This window comes from Coptis chinensis, chromosome 2, assembly GCF_015680905.1.
Source record: "Coptis chinensis isolate HL-2020 chromosome 2, ASM1568090v1, whole genome shotgun sequence".
NCBI classification, from domain to species: domain Eukaryota; kingdom Viridiplantae; phylum Streptophyta; class Magnoliopsida; order Ranunculales; family Ranunculaceae; genus Coptis; species Coptis chinensis.
This window is the reverse complement of record NC_141457.1, coordinates 5,773,163-5,792,086: the sequence shown is the minus strand read 5'-3', so window position 1 is coordinate 5,792,086 and position 18,924 is coordinate 5,773,163. Positions and strand designations below refer to the sequence as shown.

The 18,924-nt window shown below is 37.5% G+C and overlaps 2 long non-coding RNA genes across 3 annotated transcripts; both read right to left on the bottom strand.

Annotated features, from left to right (window-relative positions):
* Positions 1-927: 927 nt before the first annotated feature.
* Positions 928-3,065, bottom strand: LOC147514540 (uncharacterized). The gene is made up of 4 exons (XR_015213233.1): positions 2,320-3,065; positions 2,080-2,171; positions 1,858-1,936; positions 928-1,761 (listed from the first exon to the last, which is right to left on the bottom strand). It is a non-coding gene; the product is annotated as an uncharacterized LOC147514540 (long non-coding RNA).
* A 12,381-nt stretch (positions 3,066-15,446) lies between these two features.
* Positions 15,447-18,655, bottom strand: LOC147514539 (uncharacterized). 2 transcript variants are annotated; one of them, XR_015213231.1, is made up of 4 exons: positions 16,858-18,655; positions 16,373-16,481; positions 15,986-16,050; positions 15,447-15,675 (listed from the first exon to the last, which is right to left on the bottom strand). It is a non-coding gene; the product is annotated as an uncharacterized LOC147514539 (long non-coding RNA). The 2 variants fall into 2 exon arrangements; XR_015213232.1 differs by having other exon boundaries at positions 18,160-18,633.
* Positions 18,656-18,924: the final 269 nt, after the last annotated feature.

Below are 18,924 nucleotides of genomic sequence, written 5' to 3'. Positions count from 1 at the left end.
TTTGTTTGCTCTAATTGTTAAATTTTCTTCATGCACAGAGAGTATGTGTATAATCCTACAGTCATCTCTTTAACTTTCTTGCATTTGTTTCACCAACATCTAATAGTTATTAGATTGTTTAGACTAAAATTTAAAACTGAACCATCAGATGCAATTATATATTTATGATGTTAGTATTTTCAGAGACATGGACCTATAACCATTTGTAGTTACTAACACCACCTGTATCATTCTTTCCAAAATAATATGTTCCATTTTCGTGACTTATATAGTTATAAATATTTGCTAGTGATATATAGTTAGTGGAATGTTTTTAATTATATTGACAAATATATATTATAATTTCTCTTTAAGTGTACCAAATTTTTAAAATCCAAAATTTTATTTCAAAAGAATTAATACTCGTATAAAATATACTAAGTATTATTAACGTACACTACACCAAAAAATGCCAAAAACGACGGTAATAGCCGTCCTAAATCGAGATTTACGACGAGAACTGGTGTCCCAGAGTTCGTCGTGAATAGCCCTGTCGTTAATATTAACGACGGAAAAGTGCATGGTAAATAGAATTAGAAATGCGACAGTTGTGAGACACTTAAAGCCATCGTTAATTATAGGACATTCAAAACCATCACAAATTTCCTTTTTACTCGTATTGCATATTTTCAAATCTAGAACATACCCAACCGTCGTAAATTTTCGTCTGAAGTGTAGGACACACATTTTCGTCGTGTGTTGTTTTAGGGAAGTCAAGAAACGATAGTATTTCCCGTCGTATTTGTTTAAAGTAATTTTTTTTATGAATAATTAATTTTTTTGGTAGAACCTATTTTTTTTCTCCGACACAGCTACAAATAATACTACATGATTGATGATTCTCAGATCATAAAATCAATTACACAAACAACATATTAAAACAATACATTTCAAAATTTGATATCTTATACATCGGTTTTCCAAAATTTACAATGTTTTCAAACTGTTGATTGCCAATAAATAACTAGGCTTTTAAAGTGCACAAGACATAATAAGAGCATAATGTAAAAAAACAATTTGTGCTTTGAAATCCTATCTTCATCACCTTTATGCAATTTGTTCTTTCATTGAGTCGCACAACCTTTCATGAGGGTAAAGAGCCTCGAGAAGTTTCTAGAGATGGAATAAGTAGCTAGCCCAAGCAGAGGTAAACAACACGGCAGGAGCATTATCAGTGAGGTAAACAACACAGCAGGAGCATTATCAGTGCAATGCCACTCCACATAGAGTAAAGTGAGTTCACTCCAACAAGAGTAGACTTCAGTTCGTCCGCATGAACCTGGAAGTTACTATACAAGACTCTATTTATAGCCGAATACCTAATAATAGCATTCCTATATTAAATACTAAAATCAAATAATTAGCACAAAGGGCACTACTGAAAACATTAAGGTTTAAGTATCTAATAGGCTATTTACCATTCAAACTATCATGTAAGAGTTGTCATGAAAGCAGGGTGCACCTTAAACCCATTCAAGTAGGAATTACTTGTAATTACCGAATTAAAAGGAAAAGGATTATAACTCCTTTCTTTAATTTAACACTATCATATGAAGGACTTGAGAAAAAAAATGTACAGATTCAAGATGATATAATTCTCATGTTCGTAGAAACTTACCCGTTCAAACTTGGGAGTCTGCGAAGATATGAAACCTTTAAACTGTGCATATTAAGAAAACCACCGTCGATAGAATCCATCCATGGTTGATAACAATGATAAGACTGAAATTTTATTCAAGAAGAGGGAAATCCTTAACTAACCACTAGTTTTTTAAGTACCCACAAGAATCTCTTCAGAACATTGTAAAGAACGCTTACGGATTTCATGCTTTAAAATAGCTCCACGCTCTGAGACAGCAGGCCGGAGCAGGAAGCTGCACATGGAAGTCAAATCTCCCTGTGAAGAACAAACTTCATAAAGATTCTGAGACAAGGCTGGTAATAAATAATAATCTATCATGGTGTTTACGTTTTTCTGTTTTCATACTTCATCTCTTTACATGAAGCTTATTATGGAAACTAGATAAATTAAAGAAGCACCTGAAGAGCTCAAGGATTTTGGAAAATTTTCAAGAGACTGCGCACATGCCATAAATGCAACAGGGCTGATTCCGTACAATGTGCCTCTTTTCCTGTTCAATGTACACAATAAATCTAATAGAGCAAAGTCAGCAAACTATTACATAAGCAAACGAACTTAACGAAAAGAAGAATGTTGGTAGGATATATGAAATTAAACAATAATGCTCAAAAGAAACGGGCTAGAAAAGATTGCATTACCCCATGCTCATCCATAATATCAGTAAGAAATTCAACGAGTGCAGTAGTGGATGTGGAAGTCTGAGATCCTTCGGAGTCAAACAAAGATGAAACAATATTGTCAAGATCATCAAAGATGACTAGAGAAGGGGAATGTTCAAGAGCATCCGATAAATAGTCCTTGAGTTCTGACTGAACCACTAAGGCTTTCTCTAAAGAAAGCCTAGAACAACTTATAAAGACTCTGTATAATGAAACCCTAAATTAGAGCAAATCTAAGATAACTTTACTTTCCCAGCCATTCTCACATATTTTAAAGAAAAATCACGAAGTTCAAATGATTTATAAGATAAGCATGCAACATATCCTAAATAAGAGAAAGCCGAGAAGTTACAGGAATGAAATAAAAAAGGTTGTATAGTGTGCTAAGATCTCTTCATGCTCGTCAAAGAATTTCGCAACTGCAGTGGCTAGTAATGTTTTCCCTGATCCTTGGAAGAAAGAAATATGACGTTATGAAGCAAGAACCCACAAGATTTAACAATGTAAGAAGAATAGTATATCCACAAGAATAGTATGCATGCCCCACCTTGTGGGCTTTCCTCTTTTATTTCAATTTCAAATTTCAAATTTTCAGCTTCCATTTTCCCTTCTCTGTTGGGCATAGTGTTATACTAGTCATAACAGATTAACAGTACCGAATTTATGCTATACCACTAGAGGGCCCTTAACATTGTGTACACCATTAATTAATTTAAGATACTCTTTACATATATAATTTATTAACCTATAAAACAAAGTTACGACACTTTTTATTAGGCACAACATTGCAATAATACTACTCAATCAGGAAAAAAGCTAGTGCTAGACAGATCGAGTCCAAAGTACAACAAGATCATCAAGATCCTGAGTAGATCAAAAGCTATATAACGTATGCTACATAAATTCTGATCAACACACTAGAAATAGGAATTTAAGTTCAAAAGATTCGGGGAGGGGGGTGGAATCAAAAATATTTGCAGGATTTATCCCAGAACGAAAAATATTAAGTTTGACAATGAAGCCATATGTTTTAAAATAGAAGAGAAGAAGGACCTCAGCATAGAAGCTTCTCAGCATGGTAAAACATGTAAGCATGAGAAACTTCCTTTGACCACATAACACCTTCAACCAATAGAAAAGCATTAAATTGCACAGATGAACTTACCGGGATCCATAGATGAGAACGTGCCCAGGGACAGGTAGCTTGTAACTACTTAATAATTTCCCAAAGCTTGGAGAAAGAAGAACCGTCAAACCTGAAGGAGCAGTCATAGCGAATATGTAAGTGTTGGGCTGTTGGAACCGTCGAGCTTTGCTCCGGTGTCCGTATGCCACCCTCGACTCCTGAACCTGATGAAGAGGGCGCGATCGCTCACCACCTCAGCCCACCGCCATGATCTGATGAAGAGGGCGCCATTCACCTACCCGCTCGCCATGATCAAATAAAGAGGGCGCGCTCCACCCATAAGCCCAAGCGCTCGTGCTCCAATTGCGCCCAAGCCCATTTTACTTCCCTTTGTCTATGTACACCTATATAAAGGAAATAGATTAGGGTTTTGAGGTAGAACTTTGAGAGATTCATTTCTAGGGGATTGTGGGAGCTCTATCGAGCTAGGGTTTGAGTGAGGCCTCTTCTTATTGATTCTTGATCTCTTGTAAACTCTCCAATCTTTGTTATAAAGGAAACTTCGGCTATCAGGTGTGGATGTAGGTAACATTTACCAACCACCTAAATCTTTGTGTCTCTTTGCATATTTACTTCCATTATTATTGTTGCTATGAATCGTGATGATACAAAAGAGTGGTTTTGCTTGGTTGAGGTTGTTGTGATAACTACCAAAGTCTTGGGTGGGTGATTTCCTTGGTGTGATCTCCAAGTTGAAATCATTTGGGATAGAAAGTAGCTAGATTGAGGTGTGACCTTCTAGTGAAATCTCCCAACAAGTGGTATCAGAGCTTCAGGACTGTGTCAGAGCTACAGGGTGTTTGAGGAAAGTTCTCTGAGAGGTACTCCACCGTAGGTTTTTGATTCAGTAAAGTCATGACGACCGAAAAGGAAAGCTACAAGATAGAGAAGTTTGACGGAACAAACTTCGGCTATTGGAAGATGCAAATTGAGGATGTTCTCTATCAAAAGGATTTGATGGAAACGTTGATAAGTGAGAAGCCTGAGGAGATTCCGCAAGATAAATGGGATTTGCAAGATAGAAAGGCCTTGGCCACAATCCGATTGAGTCTTTCGAAGTCGGTAGCCTTCAATATTAAGACTGAGAAGACGGCGAAGTCTCTCATGGAGGCACTTACTACGATGTATGAACAACCCTCGGCCGCGAACAAAGTCTATTTGATCACCAAGCTATTTAGTATGAAAAATGTTGGAGGGGACCTCCTTTATGATCACCTAAATGAATTCAACCAAACTAAGGACCAATTGAGTCGGTTGAGATTACATTTAGTGATGAGGTGTTAGCTTTGGCGATACTTGGACAATTGCCTCCAAGTTGGAAGGCTTATATGGCGGCTATTAGTGGCTCTCAAGGGAATGACCAAGTTGAAGTTTGAGCACGTTGTTAGTATGGTACTAACCGAGGAAATCCGAGACAGATTGTCCGTCATCTTCGATCAACTTCGGTCGGCATTGAGCAATCGAAAGTAGGGAAGAAAGTCAAACAGAGTCGTAGTAAGAAAAAAGTGGAGGGGAGATCGAAATCTCAAGCCTCCCAATTGCAAAAACGTTGAACACAAACCTCGAGACATAAGTGAAGTGGTGTGCTATAATTGTGGTAGTAGGCACCGCCACTATAGCCCCAATTGCCCTAAGACCAAGAAACAACAACAACATTAATAAGAACAAGAAAAAGAATCAAGAAGCTAATGTTGTTGAGATGGTAGATGACGCTTTGATATGTTCGATGGAGCACAAGAAGGAGTCTTGGGTACTTGATTCCGGCCATCTTTCCATGCTACCTCACATCGAGTTCCTTGAGAACTACACCGGCGTGACCTTTGAACGGTCTTTCTGGTGATGACCAATCTTGTGACATTGTAGGCAAAGCGGTGACGTGCATATCAAGATGAATGGCTCGTCATGGTTATTGAGGGACGCCGGACACGCCCGGATTTGAGGAAAGAATTTGATTTCTGTAGGGCAATTGGCAAGTGAAGGATTTGTTACGTCTTTACCGGGTGATACTTGGAAGGTCTCGGCGGTTCATTGATTGTTGCAAATGGTAAGAAAGATGGTACTCTACACGACCGCACATGGTTGTGAGTCGATTGTCGCGGGCACATGGCAAAGAGGGATCCGAATGTTTGGCACCGCAGACTTTGGTCACATGAGTGAGAAAGGAATGAAAATCCTTCACTCTTCCGTAAACTCCCAAAGTTACCGACCGAAATTGATTGACCGTGGAGAACCGTGGTATTTGGAAAGCGAGCGGTTGAGTTTTCGTGAGAATGGGGTCGACCAAAAGCTAGAAGGCTTGAGTTGATACATACGATGTCCGGGGCCGGCTAATGTCTCTTCACTTGGTGGAAAGTCATATTTTGTGACTTTCATTGATGACCATACTAGGAAGGTGTGGGTCTATTTCTTGAGACACAAGTCGGCATTTGAAGTGTTCAAGACTTGGAAGGCCATGGTTGAGAATGAGACAAGCTTGAAGGTAAAGAAGTCGAGATCCCACAACGGTGGAGAGTATGAGGATTCAGGTTTTAAGAAGCTTCGCGGCTGACAATGGCATCAAGATGGAAAAGACTTTGCCGGGACACCTCAGCCAGAATGGGGTTGCAGAGCGGATGAATAGAACATCGACAGAGAGAGCTAGGTGTATCGCGACACTAGCAGGCTTTGCCCAAGCATTCTGGGCGAAAGTGTTAGCAAAGAGCCTTACCCGATCAATAGAGGACCATCGCTGCCTTTGGATTTTAAGATTCCGGAGGAAGTGTGGAGCGGGAAGGATGTGAACCTTTCCCATTTGAAGGTGTTTGGTTGTGGTGTCCTATGTCCACATTAGTGACCAAGCTAGAAGCAAGCTTGATGCTAAGTCACTAAAGTGCACCTTCATTGGCTATGGCGGTGATGATTTTGGGTATCGCTTTTGGGATGATCAAAATCGGAAAATCATTCAGTAGTAGATGTTGTGTTTAATGAGAAGGTGATGTACAAGACGACGAGATGAAGCACAAACCAAGGAATCGGGTACGAGAGCGCAGTATGTTGAGTTGGAAGACTTCGATGTAAGTCGTGGTATAGTGGGGAGCCCACAAAGGATGACAAGAGTAGTGACTCGTGAAATAATGAGGATACTACACCACCGAAGTCCATCTCCACCTCATGCCCCAAGGAAGACATCCAGCCACATGTACCGAAGTTCGAGATATCCGCCTCCACCTATGTGAATTACTTGCTACTTTCATCGATGGTGGCGAGCCCCAATGCTATGATGAAGCATTGGAGGTGAGTGATGCAAGCAAGTGGGAGCTTGCTATGCAAGATGAGATGAAGTCCCTCATCTCTTGGGCACGTGGGAGTTAGCCAAACTACCCATGGGCAAGAAGGCTCTACGAACAAATGGGTGTTTAGAGTCAAAGAGGAACATGATGGTTCCCGTGAGATACAAGGCAAGGCTAGTAGTCAAGGGTTTTCAGCAGAAAGCGTGCATTGACTTCACGAGATATTCTCCCCGCTGGTGAAACCGAATACTATTCGATCGGTGTTGAGTATTGTTGCAAATGAAGATTTATATCTTGAAAGCGGTTGGATGTTAAAACCGCCTTCCTCCATGGTGACCTAGTTGAGGAAATTTATATGCGGCAACCGGAGGGTTTCATCAAGAAGCGGTAAAGAGAATATGGTATGCGGGCTCGAAAGAGCTTGTATGGTTTGAAACAAGCCCCTAGGTAGTGGGTACGAAGTTTGATAACTTCATGCAAGGAAATGGCTACTATAAGTGCAACGCTGACCATTGTTGCTACTTCAAGAGGTTCGACTCCAGCTACGTCATCCTGTTGCTATATGTTGATGATATGTTAGTAGCGAGTTCTGATATGTCAGAATTGGGAGATTGAAAGAGAAGTTAGCAAGTGAGTTCTCTATGAAGGACTTGGGTGCAGCGAAACAGATTCTAGGGATGAGGATCAGAAGAGATAGGCAGAAAGGTATTCTGGAGTTGTCTTAGGCTGAGTATATTGAGAAGGTATTGAAGAGGTTCAGTATGGGTAGTGCGAAACCAGTTTGCACACCTTTGGAAGTTCACTTCAAGTTGTCCAAGGAACACTCTCCCAAGACTGTTGAGGAAAGAAACTTCATGGCTAAGGTACCATACGCCTCTGCCATTGGAAGTCTTATGTATGCCATATCATGGTTTGCACACGTCCGGATATAGCCCAAGTAGTGGGAGCTGTCAGTAGATTTATGTCTAATCCTGGCAAGCAACATTGGGAAGCCGTGAAGTAGATATTGAGATATCTGAGAGGTACTACAGAGAAATGCCTACGTTATGGAAGGGGTGTTGTGAACCTGCAAGGGTATGTGGATGCCGATTTTGCAGGTGAAGTAGATCGCAGAAGAAGCACTACTGGTTATGTCTTTACAAAGGGGTGCTACCGCAGCCGAGTTGGATTTCGCCATTCTGAAGATTGTTGCTTTGTCTACCACGTAAGCAGTATGTGGCCGCTTCTGCAGGCAAGCAAAGAGATGATCTGGTTACAGGGATTGATGGAAGAGCTTGGGATGAAGCAAGAGAGAAGTGTGTTACATAGTGACAGTCAGAGTGCTATACATCTTGCCAAGAATTCCGCCTTTCATTCTAGGACCAAGCACATTGGTCTCCGGTATCATTTTATCCGATCTCTGTTGGAGGATGAGGTTTTGGCACTTGAGAAGATCCAAGGGAGTGAGAATCCGGCGGATATGTTGACCAAGACCGTGCCTACTGAGAAGTTGAAGTTGTGTTCAACTTCGGTGGGTCTTCTTGCTTGAAGACCATGATGGACGAGCCGAGTGTTTCTTTAGTATATTGGATTTGGATTGAGTTGTTACAATTGAGATGTGATGTGCATGAAGAATCTCGGGTTCCCAGTGGGAGATTGTTGGGGCATTGGAACCGCCGAAGCTTTGCTCCGGTCCGTGATGCCACCCTCGACTCTGAACCTGATGAAGAGGGCGATCGCTCCTACACTCTGGCTGCTGGCCTTCATTACCTACTGGCCAGCGCCATGATCAAATAAAAGAGGGCCAAGGCCACCCATAGAAGCCTTCGCTTCGTGCTCGTGATTGCGCCCAAGCCTATTTTACTTCCCCTTTGTCTATGTACACCTATATAAAGGAAATAGATTAGGGTTTTGAGGTAGAACTTTGAGAGATTCATTTCTAGGGGATTGTGGGAGCTCTATTGAGCTAGGGTTTGAGTGAGGCCTCTTCTTATTGATTCTTGATCTCTTGTAAACTCTCCAATCTTTGTTATAAAGGAAACTCGGCTCTTGTGTGTGGATGTAGGTAACATTTACCGAACCACCTAAATCTTTGTGTCTCTTTGCATATTTACTTCCATTATTATTGTTGCTATGAATTGTGATGATACAGTAGTGGTTTTGCTTGGTTGAGGTTGTTGTGATAACTACCAAAGTCTTGGGTGGGTGATTTCCTTGGTGTGATCTCCAAGTTGAAATCATTTGGGATAGAAAGTAGCTAGATTGAGGTGTGACCTTCTAGTGAAATCTCCCAACAGTAAGATCCTTGTCACAAGGAGAAAATATACTGCTTTGCCATTTTATTATATAGGACACAGAAAGCAGGACACCAGTTGGAACTTACCACTGGGGAGAACTCTTTTGAGTGTCTTAAGTAACTCATCAAAACTGTTATAGACTAATTATGCGTAGACTTCAAGCCTACCAGCTCAACTATAACAGACAATTTTGTTTCCTCGACTCCACATGAGGGATACAAAGGTTGATCGAGTTGCATCATCCCGTAACTTTTTAGCTTTTATGTCCTCACGTGAATTGTTTTCAGAATTATTATCTTCTCCACGTTCAGCATGAGTATCCCCATGTGAATCCAATTCATTCATGCACGCATCGAGGCTCTCGGGCAGAACACACCTAAAAACATCATTCACCAAATCCAGCATTCGTGGCTGCTCTTCATGAGTCTTGCCACTAGAAGATGCACTACAACACTCCTGGTTAGGCTCAACATCATTAATGGGTTGCCATGACAATACCATGTAGTGTAGGATGTAATTATACCTAAGTTACATTGACACGGACACGTGTGTCGGTGTCCGACACGGATACGGGGTGTCGGATACGGCGAGCTGTTGGAGATCGACACGGGGACACGGCCCATGTAAGAAAAGCCCAATAAAAATTAAGCCTATTTGCAATGTTTAGTTAAACATAAAACGCAGCCCATATAAGAGAAGCCTAATAAAAATTAAGCCTATTTGCAATGTTTAGTTAGACATAAAATACGGCCCAAGTAAGAGAAGCCCAGTAAATTGTTTTGTATACAAGCCCAAGTTTTGAACAGGCATACAGGTCCAATGTTTAGTTAGACTTTTAGTCATTACCCAATATCCACCTCAAACACAAACCCTAGATCTAGATCTGCAACAAGAACTCGGCTGCCACCACCTCAAAAGTCAAGAGGAATAAATAAGACGAAGCTAAAACAGGTAACCCACTAACTCTTCTTCTAATCTTCTTCTTCTTCTTTTCTTTCTTTCTTTCTTTATTTCTTTTTCTATTGTTTTCAATTTTTTCTTCTTCTCTTCTAGATTTGCCGAATTTTGCCGTTTTTAGGTGTGTCGACACGCGTATCTGTGTCGACAAGGGTGTCGACACACATTTTTTTTCATAAGTGCCGTGTCCATGTAACCTAGCATTATACCATCACAAATTAAATGTTCCTTGACCACCTTATAAGTTTTTCCACCACCAATATTACGACAGTTTATACATGGACAAATAAAGATACCAATCTACATTCCCTGAATGGTCTTTGGCAAATTTTATAAAAGATTCGACACCTTCCAGATACTTAGGACAGGGACTTATTTCTTTCATCCATGCCTTGCTTGGAGGAATAGAAGTCATTTAGCTCACAAGTATTTGAATACCACCAACTACTTCTATTACAAAAAAAAAGGTGAAAACTAATAAATAACAAATAAGATGAAATAAGAACTCTAAAGAAAAAATCTGCCTTATTTGATAAAAGAAAGTATATGTATAAGCTGGAAAATAAACATGCTCAAATTCAGAGGCATGCATCACACTCTAACGAAAAACAGATAACTACCTTTAACATTTCAAGAGTTGATCCCCCCCAACCGAAAAAATAAATAAAAAAGAAATGGAATGCAAGCAATGAAATGTAAGTAGCATCTAATAAATAACAATAACAAACAAGTAACATTCGTACATCTTTCCCATATGTAACAAGTATTCATTTTTGCAAACATTAAAGAACATAACAAAATGATATCGACTTACACTTTAAAATGCAAGTATGCATTTTCATAATATTGCAATAACATGTAGTAATATGTACACCATGGTTCAACACTTATATATTAAAGTTTGTACTTGGCCTACATTTTCATTTTTACTCAACATTTTATAGTAGCAAACACACCTGCCCCCCATAAACTTAGGAGTGGAGGTACTTCACATTCAATATTACATCATAAACCATATTCAAGGATTAGGAGTTCCAACTCTTAGCCCTTTCGTCAAAGACCTACGAAGTACTATTATCATTTTACATCAACCACATGAGCATATTTCATTTAAAAAGTAATACTCAAAGTTTAAAATTAAAGGTCCCCTTATCTTTTGTCGTGGTCACATAGAGATGAAATTAATTACCCTATGAAATGAGACGAGACGAATGAAACATGATAATTAATTAAAGAGCAAAAATTTGATAAAAATGTTTAAGAAAAGAGTCTCAGCTCACATAGTCACAACATATATATACTGCATATGTGTTTCTAAACAACTTCACAAGAATCTTCCTCAAGTATATAGTCAAATCTATACACATCAAAATCTAAGACCAAGGGAGTTAGTTCTTCAAATTGATAGAATAAGGAAATTGATGCTCTTAAATCACTTGTATTTCCAACTCTAGATGCAACCCTATCGCATATTACCATTGAACTATTCCACTTACTAATGAGGCTTCAACAAAGTTTCAAACTTTGGAATCTATGCAACCAGAAAAAGCATTCTACTTATAAGCTTGTTTCATCCATTTCGTATTTTAAGGGGAAAAAAATGAGTTCATTTGTGTTAAGAATTGGGTAGTATACTTACAAAACCCACACACAATTCAATCCAGCTAGAAAATAAAATAATAGGCAACAAGGGTAAATATTAGAACAAAAAGATTGGTTTCTGCATTTTAAATAATGAAGAAACCTTAGGCAATGTTTTTAACATAAGAAATTGTGCAAATTATAAAAAAAGACATCGGAAATTGGGGTTAAAAAATTACGACATTAAACAAAATTGAAACTTGTTGAAAGGGACAGAGATGGTTACCAAAGCTTCAGAGAGATGAAGCTTTAGCTCTTGTCGATCTTGAGACAGAGAGAGGTAAAGCTCTTGCACTTTGACTGAGGCCTTCACTACCAGAACTATCAGAGCACTCCCACCGTCCCACAAAAACTTCACTCTTGCCATTTTGTTTTAGTCTTGGGTTTAGTGCATGAACAAAATATTGGGCTGGCTTGTGAGAAAGAAGGGGAAACCAACTACGACGGTCTATAAAAAGTTATAAGACACCTTGTCTCGTCCTTAATCTGGGAGGAAAAGAAAAGTCCTTTTGCCACCATAATACGACCGGCAAAAAACGATTTAAGACGGTATTGCTCCTACTTTGCCTAGGATCCTGGTTATATTGGATTGACTACCACTTACTAATGTCGAGACCTTTTGAGTTAAAATCCCACACCCATGGTTGGGCAGGCTTTGGACCTGGGTCTTTGGGTGACATAAGTGGGGACAATATCGGCATTGTTTGAGTATGTGTTAGTAAGGTCGTTACATTGGTATCAGAGCCGAAGACAATTCTCTTATAAGATAGTAGGATTGTGACACCCTGGATTAGGTTTAATCCCACATCGGTTAAGAAGTCGTCTAGGATCTTAATTATATTGTATCGACTACCAGTTACTAATGTCGAGGCCTTTTTGAGTTAAAACACTACACTCATGGTTGGGCAGGCTTTGGACCTGGGCTTTTGGGTGACGTAAGTGGGGAAAGTATCGACATTGTTTGAGTATGTGGTAGTAGGGTTGTTCCGAGGCTTATTAAGTGAAAACCCCATACCCATGTATGGCAAGCTTTGGACTTGGGCCTTTAGGTGACGTAAGTGGGGACAATATCAACATGTGGTGAGTGGTGGGTCCGTTACAAGTGGTATCAGGCCCACTTACTTAATATTGAGATTTTTGGGTGACGTAAGTGAGAACAATATCGACATTGTTTGAACATTGTTCTCTAACATTTGTTTCCTGACTAGAAGAGCCATCATCAGAGCGTATCATAAATCATCTGGTTCTATGAACAATTCGATGACAGATGTGAAAACCCTTCGCATATTTAATCTCCAGCACAAACTTAGAAGTGCTCCCAAAATTTTGGAATGTTACTGGCTTCTCCCACCGTCGGGCACTATAAAAATAAATGTTGATGGAAATTCCAGGGGAAATCCAGGCATGGCAGGTTGGGGAGTGATTCTCCGGGATCATATGGGGCATATAGCAGGAGGACTTGGGATAACAACTTAACAAACTATATGGCATAAACCTTTGCTATTATAGAAGGGATTCAGAGAGCACTAGATCGAGACTGGAGATATATATGGGTGGAATCAGATTCAACCTCAGTGGTTCAAGCATTCCAGAAGGATAAAGTGCATTGGATAGTGAGATCAAAATGGAAGCAACAAAGAGAGAAAGCAACATGGATCAATATATCAACTACATGGAGAGAAACAAATTCAGGAGCGGACAGTTGTGCGAGACATGGTGCTGCTTTACGAAATGGAGAAAGTAAATGGTGGGATAATAAGCCTCCATTTGTGAGGAATTTGGAAAACCATTTCACTACTTATTTCCGATTCATAAGCTAAATTTTGGATGTAATAGGTGGGTTCACATATGATGAAACCCATACTATACAGGTCTCACACATCATATTTTTTTTTCTTGTAACCTTTTAAATTTTTTGAATCAATTACCTTTTAGCGAAAAAAGAAAAATCGTTACACCATGCTTTATGAGAATTGTAATAACACAGTTGTTCCATGAACACATCTAGTGTATGTCAGTGTGAAAATTGTTAGCGAGTATTGTTTTACCAGCCAAAGACATAACTAAGTGATTTATGGGTGAATAACCATTCTTGTGAATTACTAATATAAATCCAGGCTGACGACTATTGAGAATAATCTTAAATAATAAAGTGAGACCATACATACATGCACAATGAACCACGATTTGCTCGTTTATGACTTATGAATGTCTGTCAAGACTGTCATTATTGAGAAAATTTTGTTGGATTGAGCCATTGGGTTGTGTTGTTTTGTGATCTTGTCACTACACCAGATTGGTTAATAAAAGACAGGTTAAAAGACGTGAATATTAGCGCCGAATCTTTGGACCCGTAACCAGCGTTGTTTATATTACAAAAAGTCTCGTTTATTTTTTTGTTTGAAATACTTAAAAAAGAAAAGCCCAATATAAACAGCCCAAAACGAAATAAAAACCACCGACTCTTTTTTCTTTTTTCATTTCATTTCTTTTTTTCATTTCTCAGAAAGGTGATTTACTCAAAGGTGATTTACGAAAAAAGATTAAGGCGATTCCACTCTCTCTTTCGTTGTCAAAGGTGTTTTACTCAATAAGGTGATTTTTCACTCTCCTCAAATCTAATTAGAAACCCTAGCTTTCTCATTATATTTTCTGTTCTCCTAAAATCGAATTGTTAAATTCGTTGATTTTGTTAATTTGAATGATTGTTGAATAATTTTGATTTAGTTATCTTATTTAACTGAAATTTAACATTAATTTGAGAAATATTTTTGAATGAGTGATGCTTTTGTAAATATTTTAGGTATTTTTGAATAATTGATGCTTTTGTAAAATTAAAAAAAAAAAAAAAAAAAAAAAAAAAAAAAAAAAAAAAAAAAAAAAAAAAAAACTTTATTCCAGCTTGATAGATATGGTTTGGAATTGACTAGATAGAGAAGAACCCAAGGTTATGTTTTTATAAGGTAATTGAGCTGATGTTAAGAGCGCAAGAGGCAGAAATATTACTAGGTAGAAAATATTATGTAGCAAAGAAGCCATGGACCAAAGCAGCAGGCTATTAGAAAGCTGCTAGAATATCATGAAATGCTTCTAGTTATCGATGAACAAGTTTTGAAAGGGTTGCTAAATTAGTGTCGAAAAAAAAGAGAGGAAGTGACGACAACAAACTTTGGGGGACAGTTCATCAAGGACTAGAGAGGAAATGCCGACTTTTCTTCCTTAGAGTTTTCCATGTACACTTTTCTATTGAATGGTGCAGCTTGCACTACACCAGAAAATGCGTTTACTAACGGCCATAACCGTTACTAATATTTTTACTAACGCTTATATCCGTTAGCTCTGGGGCGTTACTGTCACTTGCATGAAATTTAGTAACGGATATATCCGTTACCAAAATTAATTTTAGTAACGGATATATCTGTTACTGAAATTATTTGTAACGCTTATCTTGTATGCAGATTTCGTTAATTTCTTGGTCTTTGTCACAGTTATAAGCGTTACTAACGTCAATGAGCAATTTTGAACATTTATTTCTTATAGATTTGTAACGAATATAGCCGTTAGAATATGTAAATTATTTTCAAAAAATATATATATTATATACTATCCCGGTTTGTTTTGGGCTTCTTGCTAACCTGCCACCCGAACTTTGAACTTTGCACTAGCATACACCACATTAAAAAAAAAAAATGAACTCCTTTCATCATAACAATTGTGAACTTGGCAATAGTACAACACTTCAAAAAAAAAACTTCATTCTTCAAAACACTTGTGTCATTCCAAACAGAAATTGCACCAACTCCGTCATTCAAATCTTAAAACAAATGTATCTCATTGATTACAAATACCAACTCTTGACTAAACAAAAAATTGTTATTGATCCATTTGATACCGACAAATCAACCATATACATATCTAATTAACTACAATTAAACCTAATATGTCGAACCCAAAACTTCATCTCTCTATCTTACATGTTTTCACTGTGAGGCTTGCCTCATAACACCTGCAAATTGTATCAAAAGAAAGAGAAAGAAATATAGTATAAATGACATTACCTGCATGAAGTAAAAATAAGTCTAGCTATACTACAAAAAAAATGAATAAACCAATAAAGATAAGTCGAGCTGCTTGAAAAAGAAAAACCAATATGGAAACGGTGCATATAGAGGGCGGGAACTACGGACATACATGAAATATATATAATATGCCAAGAAGGTGAAATTGCGATCAACATTCTAATACCTAAATATTATGAAGTACATATGAAATATACAAATACATCGTGGACACCAAAATGAAGGGAAGAAATTTACCTTATCAGAACACATGATATAAATCTCTATCATTTGACAAATATGGACGTACTTTTATTGAGTACCTACAACAGATACGAAATCGATTAAGACACATGCAATGTTAATCTACCCATAATATCCTGAAAACATCAAGGATATAGTATTTTATTAAAAGCCATATATTGGCTTATTGGCTCATATGTTGAACAACCAATACATGTTTCTTATGCACCACAAGAATTTAGCGACTAGAATTGACACACCTAAGACTACAAATAGAATAATTAGCTTCAAGATATGGGGAGCGAAGGACTAGACAAGAAGAAAATCTCATCTCTAGTTATATGGGGAGCGTAGGACCTAAATATCTTCAAAGTGAAGAAAAAATATTTAAGACTACTATACCGTAGTGTCACTCGTTATTGTATTTGTTGAACCACCAAATAATCTCCACTGTGGCACGCGAACGCTTTGCAACCGCGTCGACTAATACCATCTCAACTCCTGCTCTAACCTTCAACAAAGAAAAAATATGCAATCAACCTAATAAGTTCAAAGAGATGAAATTATTAAGTGAATATTTTCAATATACATTCAGTTTCCTAGATTACTTAAAAGTATAAAACTACAAATGTGTCATTGAATCTATATATTTTCCTATGAATAAACAAAAAATAATAGGATTTCCCTAATAAGAATATAAATCATTTCCCAAAGAGGAATAGACAAAAACTATGAATTAATCAACACACGCCCACAAAATGGTGACTCATGAAGACATGGTATTTCTTGCAAGAAAAACAAACAAATCAACATGACAAAAAGGGACCCGAAGTAAAAAAAATATAAAAAAATCGATCACATTTTTTTAGGAATTCATGCTAACATACCTCTACATACAAATTTAGTATCATATTTTATGGCAGCCATTGTGTGTAACCATCCATGCCATGTCAAACATCGATTGCATCGCAACATGCCTTTACATTTTGTCCCAAATTTGCATTTTTTAGGCAAAAGAAGGCCACTCAGAAGGACAATGGGAAAGCTAATATAGAAAGTTTAAGTCTTCATTCAATATAACAATTTTAAATGGTGCAAAAGTTAAACATCAACATCCAGATGGCACAATTCAAAAGTAAGTTAACTTGTACAATCATGGAACCACTTAATTTGCTTAAAAGAGTGCAACTGTTAGACTACATATATCTTTGCTCAATTGTAACAATTTGTACTCCTACCCAAAGCTTGATTGCTTGTAAAAGTGATAACAGCACGTCGAAAATAAAGTACCCAAAAAAATGTCTCAAATGTAAATTTCAAGTCTCTACGAGTAATCACTAAGCGTAGGTTTAATATTTCAGTGCGAAATTTAAAAAGCTCTTATGGGCCAACACAAACCACCGAAGCAACATTTCCAAATCATATCTGCTTTGAGGGAGGTATGGGTTTGTGGGGATCAAGTTCAACACATAGCCACATTATAGGAACTTCAATAATTGGCAGCCAAAATAACTACCTTGTGAATCTGATAGAAGTGCATAAACTTTAATATGATAGACTATCTCACAAAAACCCAAAATATTAAGTTTAGAAATTCTCAACCAAATGACTTAGCACACTTGGGTTTCTCCATTCAAAGTATGGGATGGACAGTATTAGCAAGCTATATCCTAGATCTACCTTTATGAAATATATAGCTTGGAATTTTTTGTCATGGAATATGCACAGACTAGACAAAGACGATTTTACCTTTTTATATGTAACATGTACTTCAATTTGAATTGTTCAAGGACCATACATTAAGATAAATGGATGTGAGATTCCTGGTTCAATATGCATATCAAACATAACGCTTATATCATCTATTTCTTATAAATCTTGGAAGCTTTTTTCTTCATTTCTATAGATGTATGCATCACTCTGGATTGATCAATCCTTTCGTACAGTCTAGAACCAACCTTAGCAGAGAAACAATTGTACCACCCAAGAAAACATAAAAATAAGGATAAACAGTTACTTTATCCTTATTTCTTATACTAAAAAATTAAAAATTTATTTCTTATACATTGTTCTTCTTGAATTCTTGGCAATGTTTCATCTTTTTGTTGAAGAAACAAAGACAATAGTTCCTCTTGAAAACAAAAATAAAACAAATTCATCAGATGGAAAAGAAGAAGAAAAAAACGTACCTCAAATTCCAAAGATACCTCCTTTATGCTCTAGTAATTCCCAAATTTAAAACCCAAAAAGAAAAACGATTAGAATTTGTGGTCAAAGAAATCAGACCAAAAGGGGGATTACCTACTTCGTCTTCCACTTTCAAGCTCTTCTTCTAGACCTGGCTCATCTCCGACTAAGACTGTTGTGTACGTATTACAATGTTAGATGTCATAATTTCTCACCATTAGGTTAGGATATTAGGATTTCAGAGAAGAGAATAGAAGAGGTTAGGGTTTTACAGTGTCAGATGGGAGGTGTGGACGAAGAATGGGAGTGTTATTATTAAGTGTTAAATGCTAACCAACTAATCCCGACTTCTACTATTTTTTTTTCTTTTAATACGGTTGGGTTTTTCTTTTTTTTAATTACTTTTTCTTTTGCTACTTTTCTGACGGATACATTCGTAAGCAAAGGTAGGATAATTGTGGCCAATTTATCCAATTATTATTCGGCATATTTGCTAACGGTTGTAGCCAAAACTAACGGACATATCTGTCACGCAAAAAGTAACAGAAATAATTGTTACTAACGGAAAATTGCCTCTGTTACAAAATGGCTATTCTGGTGTAGTGTTGTGTTAGAGGTCTAGACCTGGAAGCTTCGTAACTTAGAAACTATGATTGTACAGTATGATTTTAGACCACTAAATACTTGTCCTGTTTCAATTGAGCCTTTTTAAGGCCAAACAAGAAGTTTGCTTTGACTGAACTTCCATTGTCAGTCTTTCGATCTGG